General features: G+C 43.2%; 1 protein-coding gene across 1 annotated transcript in view; it reads left to right on the top strand.

The window, feature by feature from the left end:
- Positions 1–235: 235 nt before the first annotated feature.
- Positions 236–20,614, top strand: part of NEDD9 (neural precursor cell expressed, developmentally down-regulated 9) — a 195,063-nt gene continuing 174,684 nt past the window's right edge. Inside the window, exons 1-2 of the mRNA XM_033863826.2 lie at positions 236–307; positions 6,283–6,644. The gene's annotated coding sequence lies outside the window, so the exon portion shown is untranslated. The remainder of the gene's footprint in view (positions 308–6,282; positions 6,645–20,614) is intronic.

Here is a 20,614-nt window from a genome sequence, read left to right as displayed (position 1 = left end):
GAAGAGTGAGCAGTACATGGTGATGGGAAGGTGAGGAGAACTCTAGGTGTGGATAAGCAGGAGAGAGTCGAAGAAGAGAGCATGGATCTCGATTCACCATCTAAGTCATCTCACTTTGTTTTGTAGGCAACAGGGAGTTGGTGGAAGTTTTTAAGCAGACAGTGACATGAGAAGATTTGAAATTTTTCTATGAGAACATCTAGTATTGTGGAGATGCTCATTCAACTAATGTCTCCTGAGGACCCACCTTGTGCCCTGTCACAGTTAGAAATTGTTGTGACAGTCCAAGCAATGAAACTAAACTAAGGTATCAGCAGTGGGCATGTATGGAATTGGTCAACAAGATTTAAGATTTAATTTTTTAAATAACAGGATTTGGTGACAGGTTAGATTTAAGAAGCAAGGAGATGTTTGTAATGTTTTAGGGCAGAGAGACTGCCATGGACTAAACGTTTATGTCCCCCCCAGATTCTTATGTTGAAGCCTAATCCCCAATGTGATGGCATTAGGAGATCGACGTTGGGGAGGTAAGTAGGTCATGAGGATGGAGCCCTCATGAATGGGATTAGTGTCCTTATAAGAAGAGACAAAGAAGGATCATCTCTCTCCCCCATGTGAGGATACAGCAAAAAGAGAGCCATTTACAAACCAGGAAGAGGACCCTCACCAAAACCCAACTGTGTTGGCACCCTTGGTTTCAGACTTCTTGCCTCCAGAACTGTGAAAAATAAATGTTTGGTTGTTTGAACCATCCAGCCCATGGAATTTCGTTAAAGCAGCTAGAACTGACTAAGACAGAGACTGAAGGGATGATAATGACATTAGTGGAGAGTCAGGAGGAAAAGACTTGCCCCAGACCTAAATGGGAGTAGAGGAGCCCATCCAGAGGGAGAAGTAGAGTGAAAATATGTGAGGTCCAGTGGTGGAACATGGGTAGCAATAAGCGGGGGGATGTAGTGAACTGTGAAGGAAGTGAACTGAGCTGAACGGGATCCCCCAGAGAAAGAAAGAGGGGTCTGAGAGGAAAGAAGTGATTGGTCATTTTAAATGCAACAGAGGAAAGCCATTGTGATGTCTTTTGGTTTCACCATCTAGGATGCCATGGGTGACATTAACAGGGACTACTGCATGCAGAGCTGGGGGTGAGAGCTAGAGGTCAAGATGGAGGGAACGCAGTGAGGAAGAAGGGAGTGGAAGGTGTGGCAGTGGGAGCACACAGTGTAGACGAAACAACTCTTTCAGGAAAGCTGAGCATGAAAGGAAGGAGGCAGAGTAAGAAGAAGAGTGAATAGAATTAAGGCACTAAGTATTAGGGTTTCCGTGAACCTGTGGGCACAGGGCTTTTCGCTTATACAATAGGAAAAGTTGTGGTGAAAATAGAGGAGGGATAAGTTGGATTTCTTTTTAGAATTTCTATTGTCTTAGAGTAAAATACTTATATCAAAACTAAAGGGAACAAGTGTGCTGGGGCTTTAAGTACCAGGAATCAGTAAAAAAATATTTCTAAGTCTTTAGAGTAGGAATCTGTCAATATGGGCTTGTGAAATGGAGGCTGCTCTGAGAATCAGGAGGAGGATGTGCTCAAGGGAAAGGAAGGCTAAAGAACCAGCCATGGCAGAGCAAAAAGGGGCTGTAAATTATCATGATACTTGGCAGTCCCTCCCTGGGACTGGGTCACTGTCAGGGCAGCAAACCTACCTCGAGAGAGGCATGATTTGACTTGATTTTTTGGTTAAGTGATTGTGTAGGCATAAAGGAAAATCCAGAAAAATCACCTTATCAAATGACTAATCAACCTTTGGTATTTGATCTGGGAATCTCTACTCAGGGGCAAACCAGTTGGATGTAAATCCACATTTTTGTATATTTAGAAAACAAATGGTCAAAAGTCAGATAGATGGAGGAGTCTAATCTCTTCAACCATCGAAAACAACAGTGTAATTTTATTTTGTGTATTCTTATGAATAAGATGTTGCTTTCAAGTTCCTATTTCATGTGAAACCAGAACATCAGTTTGTACAGTTCCCTCAGAAACCGAGCATAATGTGATGGTTTCAGTCTTGTGTTCTGTTTGTGCACAAGAGCGCGCTCAAGGGCAAGGTTGCACATGTGCATGTTGCAAATTGACGGTGGTTACGTATATTCGTGTAAATGCCTAGCAGATGTCTTCGAAGAATACATACCAAACAGGTAGCAGGGGTTCCCTTTGGGCAAAGCAGAGGCGAGACCTGAAATTAGGGTTGATGGTTGGAAAGCACTTTAATTTTACCTTCAACGTTAGTTTTTTTACCATATAAATTTACTAGTTGTATATTTTAAAACTTAATTTAAAAATTATGGTGAAATCAACACTGACAAGATTTTGCTAATTATTCTTTGGGAAGTCAAAGGTGGTTATCATTTAGTAGAGGGATAGGTGATCGAGATATAAGTAATGGAGAAATCAGTGCTTGGTGTTTGCCGGATGCTTAAATGCAATGAATGCCTCCAATAAATCAGAACCCTTTATGTTTGTCATCAGTTCTGTCTTAAAAAGAATTCAGTCTTCCTGCCTTTAGCTCTTCTTGGAACCCATGTTTCTTCAAACAGCTATTCTGTGAGCTAGAAGAATGGTTTCATCTATGAAAATGTCATTTTCCTCCTAATGATAAACATCAAAAATGGTAGCGGGCTTCCCTGGTGGCGCAGTGGTTGAGAGTCCGCCTGCCGATGCAGGGGACGCGGGTTCGTGCCCCGGTCCGGGAGGATCCCACATACCACGGAGCGGCTGGGCCCGTGAGCCATGGCTGCTGAGCCTGCGCGTCCGGAGCCTGTGCTCCGCACGGGAGAGGCCACAACAGTGAGAGGCCCGCCTACGGCAAAAAAAAAAAAAAAAAGTAGCTATTTTTATTAATCCAATGATAATGATTGAAACTATAATTCAAAGGATTGAAGAATGAGCAGAGAGTGAGGATCTGGATGGATGAAAGAGTGAAATTCTGCAGAGATCATGAGGGACGCTGAACGAGCTCACGTCGGCATCTTACCTCTGCATGGTGTGAGCTCAGGGCTGGGCTCAGGGCTTCTGGAGAGAGAGGAAAGTTTGGAAAGAAGACCTGAGACCTGAGAGTAGGAAATGAGTGAGAAGATTCCTGAGCAGCAGAAGGGCCTCAGCTGAGGTTATTGAGAGAGAGATGCCAGGAAACAATTTGGCCTTTGTTAACTTTTCCCAGTGAGTCTGGGTTGCTCTGAAGCATGAGAGAAAGTAGACTGAACTTCCACTTAGGGCTGGGAATGGGTGAACACCCAGAAGAACAAGAACAAGGAAATCGACATTAACATGTCACTGGAATAGCTTTCCATGGGGTTCTGGCAATGTAAGGGTGCGACACTCTAGGACTTGGTTGATGGACGGGAGAACAGAAGAGATGGAAGGCAAAGACGTCCTGTTACAAGAGAGAGAACAGGAGGGTTGTAAGCAGCAAGAGAACAAAAGAGGAAGGTGAATAAGGTTCATTTTGTCATGCCTACTAGACTGTAATTTCTCTTAGGAGCTGATTTTCATTCAATTTTGATTTATCATGGCACTTGTTCAATAAATGCTTTTAATATCATGAGTGAACCCGTTAAGGGGAATCATGATCTCACTAGATAATCTACCAACTAAGCTCTGAGTCTCTTGAGTGCAGGCCCTGAGTCTTGCGAACTGATAGATCAAAACTGTGCGGGAAAGATCAGAGGAGTTTGCAGGTCCACGAGAGTTACCGAATGGACAAATGAGCTGGAGCTTTTTGAACTCTGATTTCTTCATCCAAAAATGAAAACCACAAGACCAACTCACAGTCCCGAGAAGGGAGGAGGCATGCATTACAACACTAGACAATTCTGCTCAGGAAACGTGCCAGACCAACGCTCAGGCATATTCATTTAAATTCCCCCGTGGGCAGCTGATTCCCCAGGGCTAATGCTGTCTTCAGTCGCGGAGGAAAATGAGTCAAGCAAATGGAATCATAAATACACACACGCACACGCGCACACACACCACACGCACGCACGCACACACACGGACACGACTTGGCCATAGACTTTTTAAACTTTTTATCTTCTCAAATTCTCCTCACTTCTTTCTCCTTCACCCCTCAGCCTCCACTTCATACAGCTGGCCCTGCTTGGACCAAATATCCATGACATTCAAAACCACCGCCTGGAGGTTGGCTACTGCTTAACAGGTAGTTATAAACCATTCTGTGGTGCTGAGATTCCAGCCATCTGAGATGGCATGAAGAAGCTAATTAAAGCAGTCAGGAAGACTGTGTAAATAAAGATGAAAATGTAAACACAGTCTTCATTGGATACAGTGATTACAAATTACACTTGCTTGTTTTTTGTCAGAACCATCTGTGGTTTGTCAGAATTTTGATATGTGGCATAACCTGCCACTAATCAAAAGAAGAAAGCAAACCACACACACACACAAAAGAAGGAAATCTAAGACTGTAAGTAGGAAAACAGACGTAGGAAACTTCCATCTTTCCAAGTGGGAAAAATATTTAACTTGTTTTTTGCAAACAAATCTGATCTGTCTTTGGACAAAGTCTGAGCTCCTTAGTTTGCCTTGACAGATGTGCCCTCTCTCCATCCTGAAGAGCTCAGCAGTGGGAGGTCCAGGCATGAGGGGGAAAGTGGGGAAAGAAGCCATGAGGATGTAGATGAAATAACAGAGTTAAGGATAATCAAGTTGCCAAACTCAAGGACTTTATTTAAAAGAAGCCCAAGCTTAGTTTTTTTTTAGAATATCTAGGGTATCATTGACTTATGGAAACAACTAGCTAGCATTAATCTTCAAGTTACACTATATAACTGTAAAATATTTTTTTCTAAAATTTAGCATTTAAATTGATACTGCATAAACATCTAATGAAGCAAATAATATTTTACTGATATGGTATTTAACTGATATGGGAAATGCATAGAAGAGCATTTTGAAAAAATTATTTACTGTCTATACTTCTCCTCTACCTCTATTGATTTATCATGAATAAATACTCTGCACTATAAAATAAAAACTTAGAATAACTCTACCTCAAATCTGGACCAGTTCCTGATATATAGCATGTACTCAAGAATAGTTTTTTAAGGAGAGGGAAGAGAATGAAAAAAAATGGAGTACCTTAATGGTATTTGTACCATGAAGTTTGCTAATTATGTACATGTATAAAGATTAATGTAGATCTTCTTATTGTTGATGTATTTATAAAGTCCCAATTGCACAAGGCATTGAGCTGAGTTCTTGTTTCTTTGTTTAAAGGTAGCATCTGTTTACGGACAGAGTATTTCTTAGCATGATTCAGGCCAGCTCGACATTTAAAAATAAATAACGTGTGGATCTGAGTTTCAGAGAAGTATTACAGGAAATTAAAACTAAACAAAACAACAAGAAAACAGAAGTCACAAGAGTGCAACAGACAACATGAACAGAGTGTAAAGATGAGGGGAAGGCCAAGGACAGCCCTGTCCTTGTCTCGGGGCTGGAGCAGGCAGGAGCAGAAACATCAGTCACCACCACATCATTTCGGAATATCAGTCATTCAAACCACCTCCCTCTTCCCTCAATCCTCTATGCCCCCAAGTCATTTCCTAGGCACCAGCAAGGGGTGGGAAGTGGGGCAGAAAAGGAAAAAAAACCAAGGACTGAAGTTATGTATAATTTGCCACCAATAATAATGGTAAGCACGCATATGCTGTTTACTTATTTATTGTGCCAGGTGCTCTTTGGATACATATACTAACTCATTCAATTCTCACAGCAGCCCTTTTATTATTCCCATTTTACAGATGAGGAAGTTGAGGCACGGAAGGATCAAAAGTGTTTAAAGAGTAGAGCCATGATTCAAACCCAGGTGGTCAGTCTCAGAGTACATCCCCTTGTCTGCTACTCAAATGCCCAGCTGGAAGAAGACGAGGGTTTGGGATGAAATCCCTTCAATTTCCCTTTCACATAATCAAATCTAGGCTTCTATATCACGTTGTACATAGACATGATCTGTTTGGGTACCTAGCCCCCAGCACACAGAGTACAGGCTCAGTAAATACTTGTCAAATGAAAGGATGTTTCGTGTCAATTTATAGTAGAACTCTTTAGAACATATTGAGCTCATAAAACCACAAAATCCTAAATTGATTGGTCTTGAAAAACCTAATTTTTGCCTCAGTGCAGCCTAGAAAGGTGCTTGTGCCACTTAAAAAGTACATCCCACAGAATTTCATGGTGATCCTAATCTAAAGATCTCTTTCTCAAAACAGCAAACGGTGCCGATCAGAACTAGATGGCTCGCCTGTCCCTAAACAACCAGTGGTCCTCAGCATATCAGGAGGTCTGACAGAGGAAAAAAAAAAAAAAAAAAGATGCACAGAGAGGAAATGAACTGAGACAACATCACTTCACAGCAACCGGAAGGAAAAACACCCACAAGGTCACCATTCACAGTCTGCATGTGCAGTTGCTCCGTGGGGAAATGCTCACAGCTGCCTTCAGAAGCAAGTCTAGTGGCTGCAGCAACACAGAAGCACGGCCATGAGGCAGGACTGAGCCAACCACCTCCTGCCTGCCCGCCCAGAGGGAGGGCAAGGGCCCAACCAGAGGATCCCGCAGCCGTTCGCCCGGGGTGAGTTCCCAGACACTTGCTGTGGCCTGAGGGGAAGGCGGGGGGGTTCGCTCAGACTCTGACTTCCTGAGCTGGTGTCAGACAACCAGCTGTGTTCCCTGCTGGGGGCGCCCTTATCTGCAGCTTCTGGGAGGGACTCAACAGGCCTCAGGAGGAAAGAGTCTCCCCCTTCAGGTTGACCCGGAGGCACTGCTTTAGTGCAACTTAAAACCTATGTGATTCTAGTTTCATATCTTCCTGGGTAGGTGCTTCCTGGTGTGTAAAATACATGGCTCCTCCCCCTTCCTACCGGCCTCGCTCCTCCCCCTTCCTACCGGGCCCGGAGAGCTTACCTGAAATGACCCTGAGCTTTTCCTTTTCCTAATTATTTCAGAACCTCTAAGTGTGGGCTGTCACTTACAATTTATGGTGGATTAGAGTCATTTATGATGTCGTTTTCAGCCTCTATGGGAATGACGGAGGGGCAAGAAGTGATGAGAATCAGACTCTGTGTGTGTCCAGGCTCTGCAGAGAATGGGTCATTAGTATCCCCTCTAAGGGGTTGGGGACAAATTACACTGTTCTCTGTGTCCACACTGGGCCACCCGAACAGCTCCACCCTTACTTTTCTCTGTATTTATTAATCCATTTAATGTGTTCATTCATTCAATTGCCTTTCTTCCGCAAGAGACTTGAGGCAACTTTTTATCTTTCTGAAATTACTTCAAAATGAAGAATACATACAGCTTTAAAGAGGAAAGGCCCTTCTAGAAGGGTCAGATGCTATCTCAAGCTGCCAGGAGGTTGGTGAGCAGGCTAGTCCTGGAGCTAGTGACCAGAGGTGAGGGCGGGGGCTCTGGTCTTTTCAGCTCCTGCCTGGAGAGCCCCTCCCTTCCTCCCAGCAGCTGGTTTCCCACCCAGAAGTGGGTGTGAAGAACTATCCTCCAGACAGAACCCTGGGAACCAGCCAAGCGGTTTTCCTCCTTGTTTCTGTTTGCTCCCAAGTTTGCTTATTTTTAAGGACATTTCTGTTCTAAGAATGGAGCAAAGGGGAGCAGTGGAAAGGGCAGGGTGTGAACTCAGTTTCATGTTAGAGCTCCACCGTTTCTCGTGAATTAGGTCACTAAATTATTGTACAAGTCTCTAGTGAGTATTCACGGTGTGGAAGCCACTTTTAAGTCAAAACTTAAGTAAGATGGAGCAAAACTGACATTGCCCTGCCCCCCAAAAGCTTGTAGTCTGTTGATTAATCATTACCCAAGTGCAATGAGGACCAGAGCACATCGCGGGGGAGCCTGATCTGTCTGGGCGTCAGCGAGGTTTCCATAGCACAGGGGCCACGACAACTGGAGGAGAACAGGCGTGAATAAGGCAAAGGGCTGGCTAGTGCCAGGTGTAGGGAGCAGCTTATGGCGCTCCCTGAGGCGGGAGACCCGAATTGTCCAGCTAAATTAAGGCCAGTGTGGCCAGAGGGAAGAGAAGAGTGGCTCAGGACGAGGCTAGAGAAAGAGGCAGCGGTGAAGATGCTGCTTATTCTAAAACTGGTGGAGAAACTTGGGGTGTCGTGGTCTGATCTGCATTTTTAATAAATCCCTTTTGCTACCGTGTGGAGAGTGGACGGGACGGGCCACACCTGCTGACAGGGAGACTGGTTAGAAGGCTGATGAAGTCAGCCAAGCAAGGATATCAGTGGGAGTACAGACGAGACAAGGGTGGTAGCAGTAGAGGCGGAGCTAGACAGATAAAGAGTCATCAAGAAAGGAAAATCAACAGGACTTGGGGGTAAATAGGAGAGGAGATCCCAGGGGGAGTGTTGAGACGCTCCCCCGTTTTCTGGCTGGGGCGACCTCGTGGATGTCGACGCTGCCTGCCGCTCACAGAGACTAGAGTAGCTGGTGAATGGCCGGGCCTGGCGTGAGTTCCGTTCTGCAATGGATGATTCTGGAGGGCCTTGAACACATCCAGAGGCAGATGTCAGCCAGGCAGTTGACATGCTGGTCTAGAACTCAGAGCAGTGTCCTGGGGATCCTGAACGTATAGATGCTGATTGATGCCATGGGTATGGATGAAACATCCTTGAGAGAGAATATCAAGTGAGAAATGAGGGGGGTGGCTTAGGAAGGAACCTCAAGAAATCCTAACATTTAAATAGAGGGAGAGGAGAATGAACTCTCTAAGAAGACTAGGTAGTTTCTTGAAAAGTTAAACACAGAATTACCACATGACCCAGCAATTCCCCTCCTAGCCATATACCCCGAAGAACTGAAAACAGGGCTCATGCTTTCATACCAGCACGATTTCACAATCGCGAAAAAGTAGAAACAGCTGAAATGTCCATCAGCAGATGAATGGATAAATAAATTCTGGTATAACCATACGATGGAATATCATTCAGCCACAAAAAGGAATGAAGGTTCTGGGGCTTCCCTGGTGGCGCAGTGGTTGGGAGTCCACCTGCCAACGCAGGGAACACAGGTTCGATGCCTGGTCCAGGAGGATCCCACATGTGGCGGAGCAACTAAGCCCATGCACCACAACTACTGAGCCTGTGCTCTAGAGCCTGCGAGCCACAATTACTGAGCCTGCACGCCACAGCTACTGAAGCCTGCACACCTAGAGCCCATGCTCCGCAACAGGAGAGGCCACCGCAGTGAGAAGCCCGCATACCACTACGAAGAGGAGCCCCTGCTCGCCACAACTGGAGAAAGCCTGCACGCAGCAACGAAGACCCAAAGCAGCCAAAAATAAGTTAAAAAAAAAAAAGAAGAATGAAGGTCTGATACATGCTACAACATATGAACCTCAAAAAACCAGGCCCCCAAAGTGTATGATTCCATCTAAATGAAATGTCCGTAATAGGTAAATCAATAGAAACAGAATGTAGATTGGGGTCTGGGAGCAGGGAAATATGGGGGACAACTGCTTACTGGGTATGGGGCCTCTTTTGGGGGTGATACCAATGTTTTGGAACTAGATAGAAGGGGTGGTTGCACAGCACTGTGGATATATTGACTGTTACTGAATTGTTCCCTTTACATTGGCTAATTTACATTATGTGAGTTTCACCTCAATATTTTTTTAAAAAAGAAAGGAAAAAGAAGACTAGAAAGGTATAACCAGAGGTGCAGGAGAATACAGACTGTATGACTTTGGTCAAATGATATAACTCCTGGTGCCTCTTCCTTTATATGTAAATAAGGGGAAATTAATCGCTGTGGGGAAGGACTGTGGGTAAGGATTAAATGTGGTAACAATTTTTAGAGTATCTAGCAGGGAAGGGGCATAGTAGAAGCAGTCAGAGTCCTGCCTACATCCTTCAGGCCTCAGCAGGACTGGGCTGACTTCTAACAGCCTGCACCTTTCTCTCATGACCTGAAGGCTTTCTCCAGGCCAGGTAGGGTCACTGTAATTGCCCAAAGACAAATGAAAATGTCCAGAAATTAACTCTCTAATGGGCTGTAAATATCCCAGCTCCTTGGGCCCGAGTGGAATAACTCTAAGACAGTCTTTCACCTTTTCTCAAAATTTCCACCTGGACTTGTACTTCAGTTGCCCACAGTGGTAGCTGGCTTGGTAATGTGCCCTTTATGGCTTTCCTCTCCTCTTTTCACCCTTCCCTCCCTGCAACACACCTCATATCCACTCAAGGGCCCTGGGGTGGGGGGAGGGTCCTTCTCGTTCCCTTGTGAGGTCCCACTTGGAGAAAGGACCCAGGTACCAGCATGGGGAAGCTCCTTTAGACTTATCCTGTCCTGTACGAAACTACACCACGTGAAGACACATCCTACCGCAAACCTCCTCCACTTTCCCTCTGCTTCTCTGTCTCCCCATAAACTCATTTGATCAAAAGTTCCAAAGTGTGGGACACAATATGATAATTTGATCTGGTACGTGGTACCCAGATATGGCATTTAATCACATTGAGTCACTAGACATTGTCATACAGAGAAATCTTTTCCATTTCTCTCTTTGATCCTCTGTCGTAGGCCTGATCTAAAGACCCCTCTGACCTGTGGCCATTTACCTTTGGCACAAAGAGAAAGTAGACCTCAGGCTATAAGCCATCAGCAGGCAATGGTAGCTAGCTAAAATTTAGTATCATGGTTTCGTCTTCCTGCATTTATTTTTTTAATGACTACCTTCTAGTAACAACAATGGCAATGTTTTTTTTATTTGCAGGAGTGGCATGAAAGTAGGTTTTTATTTTTTAATTTATATGTCTTTAATTTTCAAAAAAGTGTCTATTTTTCTTTCTTTGTTTCTTCCAGTTTTATTGAGATATGGTTGACATATAGCACTGAATAAGTTTAAGGTGTACAACATAATGATTTGACTTACATACATCATGAAATGATTATTATAGTAGAACATTCATCATCTCATATAGATACAACATTAAAGACATCGAAAAAAGTATATTTTCCTTGTGACAAAAATTCTTAGGATTTACTCTCTTAAAAACTTTGCTATATAACGTAGAGCAGTGTTCATGATATTTATCATGTTGCACATGACATCCCTAGTATTTATTTATCTTACAGCTGGAAGTTTGTGCCTTTTGACCACCTTCCCCCAATTCACCATCCCCCACCACCCTAAAAGTGAGTCAGTTTAAAGAAAAGAATCATGGTACTCATTGTACTGGCGGCACACTTGATATGGAAACGCTGCAGGGCCAGGAATGGCCTGGACGTCCTCGGAAGGGAGTGTCCAAGCCACCCTGCGTGCTGCAGGCTTTTTGGTCATCAAAATAAGCAACTTCACTGCGACCACAATGGCTCCCAAATGTCCAGGCAGTGATGGGAAAGACTGCCTGAAATTGACACAGCCCCAGGCTCCAATGCAGGGTAGTTCTGCCCTGAGGACAAACCCTGGGGGTTCAGAGTAACTCGCAGAGGTGAAATAAGGTAACAGGCAGAGAGATGCCAATGCATCCACATTCCTTTTCACATTCACTTCAGATCAGAAGCTTTGATTAAAGGAGGTCTATAACTCAACTCTATTTAATTTCTATAGGCAGCTGTTCTCCCCCAAGGCCCTCCCTCCACTTTCCAAGGAAGGTGGTAAACGAGAGTTGATAATCCAGATAAGTTTCATTTTAGAAAAATTGTTAAATAACGCGAAACATTTCATACTACAAAGAGGTACACGTAATGTGTACATACATTCCAAATAATAGGAAAAATAAGAAAACAAACACACGTGTACCCACTGCCCACCTTCCCAACCCTTGAAAGGAACTGCGGTCTTAAGTTTTGTGTTAATCACATTCCGTTACTTTTCAGATTGGCCTCATGTGCCTATATGTATACATATATGCATATGTGTATGTGCAATTTATATATAAATTCATTTATATATAGTTTATGTGTATATGCAGTGGATTTCTGCCTGTTTGGGAACTTTAAACACGTGTAATCGTACCATATGCATTCCTCCGTAACTGGCTCTGTGGCTCAACGTTGTTTTGGAGGGTTATCCATGTCGGTGTAAATACTGACAACTCATTTTCAAGGCTATAGAGCATTCTGCTGTGTAAACAAGTGACAATGTATTTATCATCTCTATCAGTTGACAGTGCTAGGTCATTGCCAAAGATGAAGACTTGGAGTATGATTGCAGGAAGGCACAATGCTTCCCAAATGTCTCCGTCTCTCATGCACGTCTCTAAACATGTTAGAAACAGGTTTTAACTGGGGATAAAAGGTGAATGAATTAGGCACTTGAGAGCCAAAAGGAAAAAGACATCAAAGGAGGAAAGGGGCCTTAAATGGAGGAAAAGAAGAAATAAAAAGGACTCCTGGGTGGAGAAATGTGCTGGTTGTGGGCACATTAAGGAAAGCTTTCACTCTCGCTGGCCACTTCCCCTACCGCATAAACCCTTGGTGCAAGGATCTGTGTGAAACTTCGTTTTCAAAAGCATCCTCTGCCCAAGCAGCAAATGACCACCATGAGTATTAACCACATTGCTGGATCCTGAAGAGTCCACATTTCATCCAAAACTCCCCTGGCGCCTTCCCAGTGATGTATTTTTATTTATTTATTATTTTATTTTATTTTATTTTATTTTGCGGTACACGGGCCTCTCACTGCTGTGGCCTCTCCCGTTGCAGAGCACAGGCTCCAGACATGCAGGCTCAGCGGCCATGGCTCACGGGCCCAGCCACGCCGTGGCATGTGGGATCTTCCCGGACCGGGGCACGAACCCGCGTCCCCTGCATCGGCAGGCGGACTCTCAACCACTGCGCCACCAGGGAAGCCCCCACTGATGTATTTTTAGATTCATCTTTTCCTTAGAGTATATGGGACTAATGAGCACATAGTCATCATCAAATGGTACCGTGTCCGTGAACCTTTCATAACCTTTGGACTAGTTCCGTGACTCTGAAATTCCCCACCCACAGCTTCACTTGTAAAGAGTGGAAATATTTAGAGGAAGTGATACTATCAGTGGCTCAGCATAACCATGGCAAGTATTTTCCCCAAAAAACACAGTAGTGAGCCTGTGCCTTCTCACATAACAGCATCGCAGCATGGCTGTAGCAAGTTCTGTGTTCTCTTAGCACCTGTTTCTCTAGAGGGAAAATATGCAGGGCTTTACATCACAAGAGAGACAGAACATTGAGGAGGTAATGTCCTCTATCCCTCCACCAGAGTGGAGAAGTTGAGGTCAACTGCTAGTGTCAGGGGTTGTGTCACTGATCTGGCTTCGTTGACTGTAGGGTCTTGGTGGTTGAGGATACTTCCTGGTAAATTACATTTATATATTGACTAATTCACTGAGAGAGGAAAAGACTAAGGGATATTGCAGGGAAACAGAACCAGTAGGATGTGTGTATATATGTACATATAAAGAGAGATTAATTTTAAGGAAATGACTCATGCATTCATGGAAGCTGGCAAGTTCAAAATCTACAGAGTAGACTGGCAGACTGGAGGCCCAGGGAAGATGTGATGTTGCGGTTGAGCACAGAGTCAGTCTGCTGGCAGAACTCTTACTCAAAGCGGAAGTTGGTCTTTTTTCTCCTAAGGCCGTCATCTGATTAGATGAGGCCCGCCCAGAGTATGGAGGGTTCTCACTTTGCTCTGAGTCTACAAATGTTAATCCTACTTAAAAAAATAACTTCACGGCAACATCTGAAATAATGTTTGACCAAATATCTGGGTATGTTTTTTTAACTTAATTTTTTTTTTATCTGAAGTATAGTTGATTTACAATGTTGTTCCAAATTCTGCTGTACAGCAAAGTGACTCAGTTATACACATACAGACATTCTTTTTTTTAATTTCTTTTCCATTATGGCTTACCACAGGATATTGAATATAGTCCCCTGTGCTCTACAGTAGGACCTTGTTGTTTATCCATCCTATATATGATAGTTTACATCTGCTCATCCCAAACTCCCAGTCCTTCCCTCTCCCGCCCCTCTCCCCCTTGGCAACCACAAGTCTGTTGTTCTCTATGTCTGTGAGTCTGTTTCTGTTTTGTAGATAGGCTCATTTGTGCCATATTTTAGATTCCACATATAAGTGATACCATATGGCATTATATTTGTCTTTCTCTTTCTGACTTACTTCACTTAGTATGGTAATCTCTAGTTGCATCCATGTTGCTTCAAATGGCCTTATTTCGTCCTTTTTTATGGCTGAGTAATATTCCACTGTATATATGTACCACATCTTCTTTATCCGTTCATCTGTTGATGGACATTTAGGTTGTTTCCATGTTTTGGCTATTGTGAATAGTGCCGCTTATCCGGGTATCTTGGGCTGACCAAGGTAACACGTGAAATTAACCATCACAGATAACATATCTCCTTTTAGAAAATAACTTAACAGTTATTTATTCAACAATTGTTAAGAGCCCCGTTTGGGCCAGGCACTGTGCCTGGTGTTGAGGATCTTGCAGTGAAGCCAAGCAGGTAAAGTCCCCATCCTCAAGGAGCTCATATGTGGGAAGTGGTCAAGGAATTAAAACCACTTACAGTAGGTTTCATGCCTTCAAGAAGCACGGCAAATATGACTCGAGTCCATCAAATCCAGTTTTCCTTGTAGTATAGTATTGGATTTAGTGAGGTTGTGTCTTCATGGACCTTATGGCTGACAAGGGACCTGAGTTGTGAGTTATATGACGACCATAAACACATTTCAACAACGGTACACCACATGCTCTCCATTATACAGCTTTCAAAAGCACCTATGACTCAGTTATGAATGGCCGTGAGGATTAACAAATTGCATACAACTGTATTTAAAATAAAATAGCCAAGGTATTTCGTACATAGGTATTTCATTTTCTCAAAATTTCTTCATTTTTATGGTAAGACAGATAAAAGAACCACTGAATGAAAGCGCTGTGATTTTGGAAGGATTGATTTGGGAAGACTTAAGACCACTAGACGGTATTTGTTTGTTTCTTTGGTTGCTTTAAGTTGTTTACTTTCTTGGTTTCTTTTTTCCTTGCATTTTTGTTTTTTTGCCTGAAGCAAAGATAGGCATTAAATAAGGCGTTACTTCATATTGTTTAAAACTGAGAATCCATTTTCTTAAAATGATGAGATTATCTGTGCTGGCTTGCTAAGTGCTATAGTGGCCGCAGGCATAGAAGTCTCACACACCTGACCTCCACTCTAAGAACATCAGTATTTTATTGGGATATTGGAGCTGCCAAAAGCTAGGGGTAGTAATCCAATCAAAGTTTTAGGTAAGGGCTGGAGAGGGCCCAAGGATGTATACTGCAAAGTGGTGTACCTCAAAGAGTGGAATTTTACTGAAGAAAGCATGTCAAAATGTGTCACCTATTATCTCCAACATAAAGCCCCATTCTCAAGAATCTTACATTTGAGTTGAGGAGAGAGCATACATTTGTAAACCAAAAATCACGTTTAACAAGTAGCTAAATGGCCTCCTTGATGTTCCCCCAAAGGCCAAGCATGTGCCCAACTCAGGACTTTTGAACCAGAAGGACCTTCCAGGAGATAGGTGCAAGGTTCCTCTTTTTTCTCATCAGGCCCCTCCCTTTCCCCATTCAGCTCTTGAGTCACATGTCACCTTATCATGCCACCCTCCCCTTCCATGCTTTATAAAATAGCCCCATCCCCATCTCACACACCCACTCCACTACCTGCACTTATTATCACCTAACATAGGAGTACCTGTGTATTTGCTTATTGTCTGTTTCCTCCCCTGGAATGCCAGCTCCGTGGGTGCAGGACTTGTTTTATCACTGTTATATCTCTAGCACTTGGTAGGTGCTCAATAAATATCTGTTGAATGAATGAATGAATGACCTAGTGAGTGTTAGGAATGAGCCTACTATGTAGGGGAAGAAAAACCGTTCAAGCCAGGAAGCCTGCTCAGGAGAGGTAGACTCAGGATGGTCTTTGTAGAATAGGAAGGATATAGAAAAGCATGAGGAGATTGTGATGGGAAGAAAAAGTGGCCTGAGCAAAGAAGCAAGGCATCCGGGCACCAATGCACTTCTGGGGACCTGTAAGCTGCTCCTTTTGACCCAAGTGCAGGTCATGGGAGGGCAGAAGGGGAAGTCATCCCATCCCCTCCCAAGCCCCGGTGGGAGCTGCCACCAGACGAGTGGGCAGCAGGCCTGGCAATCCTTTGTGAAAGCAAGAAACCCACCCTCTTGGGCTGCACATATTGTAGGCAAAACAGACTTTCCACAGGAAAGCAAATTTGAATCTGGTCTAGTATTTTAATCACAGCTTGATTGAAAAACAGAGTTGCACTTAATATAGCAGAGCAAAGAATACTTTTGCCCTGAGCATTTTTTTCAGAGAAAATATTGCTGGCTGTTTGCTTTAGCTATAGGGAAACTTCAGTCGTGCTTTTGTGTAATATCTTACTCTAAGCAGGCCTCTGATGCAGGGATTGGCCCTCCTGGGTTCCTGCCAGGATGATTTAGCAGAGAGATATATCTATTTCATAGTTAAACAAAGTATTGCAGAGGGAAAAGATTGTTTCACGTACACCAATTAACATTGGCGTAATTGGTGTATTGTTTCACATACACCAATTAACAATAGCATTCCTTGAATACCCAGTTAGAGAAGTGCTGGTCTGTTCTGTGTCATATTTCCTTTCTGATGAATAACTTATCTCTTAATAGCATAGATGATCTTCTTGGCCTAACACTCTCAAGTTGAGGTTGAGCTCAACCGAGCACAGGTTTCTTTTCTTTTGAGGCTGAGATGAAATTGTGCATGTTACTCAAAATATGAACACAATCAGAATGTCCATCAGTGACGTCCTCATTATACTTTGGCAATCCGCACTTTGAAATACTATGTTACTGTTAAAAAAAGAATAAAGATGATGTACACACCAAGACATGAAAAGATGTGAACTAAATTCAAAACAACAGATACAATGGAATGTATAGTATAAGCCCATTTTTAATGAAATGGTCATTATTATCTATATTGTAAGAAAAAAAAAAAGTGATCATTGGAATTCAGAAAATGGGCAGATCCAGCAGGGCTGAAGTAACTGGTGGAGTCTTTAAGAGGGCAGCTCTGGAGCCAACCGCTTGGGTTAGAATCCCTCCTCTACTACCCAGCCGCTGTGTGCTCTTGAGCAATGTACTTTACCTTTCTGTTTCTCAGTGTCTGATCTGCAGAAAGGAGGTAATAACAGTCCTACCTCACTGGTTGGTTTTGAAGGTTCTGAGTCAATACATGGCTTTGAGTGTTCAATATACACCAAGTATCTAAAGCAGTATTTGACACATTAAATACTCGATACTTATTAGCCGGTAGGAGGAAGAGGAGAGAGAATAAGTTTTCAAAAATGAGAAGGAACCTAAAGAATAAGTAGGGTTTGACAAGAAAAGAGAATTCCAGAAGAGGCGAGTGTGGAAATATATATATAGAAAAGTCTTCTAGGATGAATGGAACAGTCCAATTTAATTCAATTCAACCTCCATAAAGAAAGTCAAAATGGTATATATCTCATTATCTAGGTGACAGACAGGATCACAGAGGTACCATTATTGAAAGGAAATACAAGAAGGATTTTTTAAAGTTAGCTTTCCTTCGTTATCATGTCGACCCACATGTGTAACAGTCATCAGTCAGCGAATATTGATGGAGTCCCTACAGGGTGCTGGGCACTGAGGGGGACAAGACCAACAGTCCCTGCCAACATGAAACTTTTTTTCAAGCGAGTTTAAAGTCGGAAAACTACTGGGATCATTTGTTTCATTTGTGTCGATTTGTAAGGTGCCCAAGTGGTCGAGTATTTACCTCAGAGTGAGTCATTAATAAATAGAAAAAAAAAAAAATCATTGTATTACCTTTTTTTTTTGGCCACACCACGTGGCTTGCAGGATCTTAGTTCCTTGACCAGGGATTGAACCCACACCCTCTGCAGTGAAAGCCTGGAGTTTTAATCACTGGACCACCAGGGAATTCCCTGTATTAACCTTTAAAGCATAGACAACTCTTGATTTTCTGTGCTAATGAGAAATCACAGGAATAAATATAGTTGATAGATTAAATTATGTTTATTTTATCTGTAAGTTAAATAAATCATCATCGTTTGCCTTTTAAGTTCAAGGCCTTCCTCCATCTGTTTGGATTTCTGATTATCCTCCATCCCCATCTCTCCTTCTCAACTTTGCAAATGGCCATGTGGGCCCAGGGGAGACGGGAAAAGCAGCTGTGGTTATCCACGGTAAGTTTTGAGCAGCCCCTAGGTCACTGAATGGGGTGACCTTGGCAAACACCTTATCACTTTCTCCCAGTAAATAAATGCAAGTGGGTCCCTGAAACACTGAGGCTTTTGCTTACTACCCCTGACCACACTGAAGAGGCTTTGTGAGAGCCAAGATCCTGTCTTGTAAATCTCTGATTGTTCAAACAGAAAAGCCAGACATTTCATAGTTCGGCAGGATTAATTTGCAAGGGATACTGTGTGGAAGATGCCAAAACAGCTAGTAGCTAAATTTAAGAAATCACAGTAATTAGTTGGTCCCAAAGGGTATGGTATCATTCACTCTTAGAATCGCATTGCCAAGGACTGAGCTGGGGAGTTTGGTCTCCAGGGAAGAGTTAAAAAATCAGACAGGAACATTACAAAAATTTCCGCTGAAAAATAAGTTCCTTGGGAGACAAGCTGAGAGCCTTGCTAATTGCAACTTACTCTGAGCCTAATGACGGTCAGCTGCATTCTGGGAGCAAGCACAGGATGTTACAATGATGGTGACGGGAGAGGGGCCTCCAAGCAGATGGACCGGAATCCAACAGGGCAAAATGAGTCCTTTCGAACAATGATCCATTTTAGAGTGAACTGCACTGGGAGATGAGTCCAATTCGCTTTCTCCAAGATTCTTACCAACAGGAAAGATTGATAAAACACATTTGTGCCGCTGTGTTTTTCAAAAGTTCAACCATATAATAACTTTAGCAGGCACGTCATACTACACTGCCTACATTTCAAACATTTCCTTGATGTAGGATGATCACACTAGAAAGGAATGTTATTCTTATCCAGCCATTGGTAAGATTTTTGTCTTCCTTAACCCCAGAAACTAAATCACTAGCTACTTCAGAGGCTCTGACCTAAATCTTAATTGATGCCATTGCCTGTTTAGACCACTGTGTGTGATTTCAACCAGACAGACCCAGGAGGAAGGATTAAGGTGGTTGCAATGGGGAAAGGCTAATATTTTGACCAGTCATGTAGTGAGTTTACTGCAGCACCCTTTCCATTTGTAATTTAGCTCTATAAGGCTCTCCTCCTGAGGTGACCCTCCTTTCCCGACGTCCGGTACAGTGAAAACTAGGTCATTGTCTTATGTTTGGTTTTTTCCTCTTCCATCTTGATGCTGGTTCACATCATTGGATCAAAATGTTAATAGCTAACATTTAGGTACTAACTTACAATTCCGTCAGAACGTTGACCCACATCAACCAACTTATTTAGTTTTCACAGGGGTACTGGGGAGTATTATTATATCCTCCACTCTACAGATAATGAAACTGGGGAGACCGTGTGAAGTCAGGCAAGTGATCATATGACAACGGCTAGCACTGAAACCCCCGTCTTTTAACTAAGTCATTTGCTTAAAGACATTCATCTAATGACTAAGAAACTCCTTGTGGTGGGTCCTTACAGCATAGATGCCTTTGGTGTGAAGACATTGATTTTTCTTAGATGAAAAATGCATTTACTTGAAACTAGGAGGCTTTTAAGTTTATTTTCATCTCTCCTCTATTGCTTTTAAAGTGCTAACCACCAAAAGCCAAGATTTCCCATGGAAACATCTGCTGTATTCATGAAGTGATCCTTGGGTACCACCACCAGTTTTTCTTCCTAAATCCCATTTCCTTTTTCTGGCACTTGTTATGACAAAGTCCTCTTTTCAAACACCTGATATCCATGGTCTCCATCCAATTTTACTTTTATCAAAATGTGCTTGTAAGGAAGGACTTGATCTCATTGATTTCAGTTGGTGGAACGCCAAGCCATTACTTTCCTGCTAGTTACGTTTTAAGTCATATTCCTTACTATGAAATAAGAAGTTTGCTTCTCTAGTAAAGGGGATTTGGGGGAGTAGATGGAGATGAGGTTTTAAAACAGGGGCATCTTCCTCTACCCTCCAAATTCTACCATGTAGATATACTGTGCTTTAGCCAACTCCAGCGCTAACTAGGACATCTTGATTCACCAATTAAGCCATCATAGAAACTTGCCATTCATTTGCTGTGATGCAGAGAAAACAGGCATTTAGCAAAAAGTTGTTTCTCTTTGAAAGCAGAGCAAGAATAGGTCTGTGGAGGGCTTCCCTGGTGGCACAGTGGTTGAGGGTCCGCCTGCCGATGAAGGGGACACGGGTTCGTGCCCCGATCCGGGAAGATCCCACATGCCGCGGAGCGGCTGGGCCCGTGAGCCATGGCCGCTGAGCCTGCGCGTTCGGAGCCTGTGCTCTGCAATGGGAGAGGTCACAGCAGTGAGAGGCCCATGTACCGCAAAAA

This window comes from Tursiops truncatus, chromosome 10 (assembly GCF_011762595.2).
Source record: "Tursiops truncatus isolate mTurTru1 chromosome 10, mTurTru1.mat.Y, whole genome shotgun sequence".
Taxonomy (NCBI): domain Eukaryota; kingdom Metazoa; phylum Chordata; class Mammalia; order Artiodactyla; family Delphinidae; genus Tursiops; species Tursiops truncatus.
Note: the sequence above shows the minus strand (reverse complement) of the source record. Positions and strands in the feature narration are given on the sequence as shown.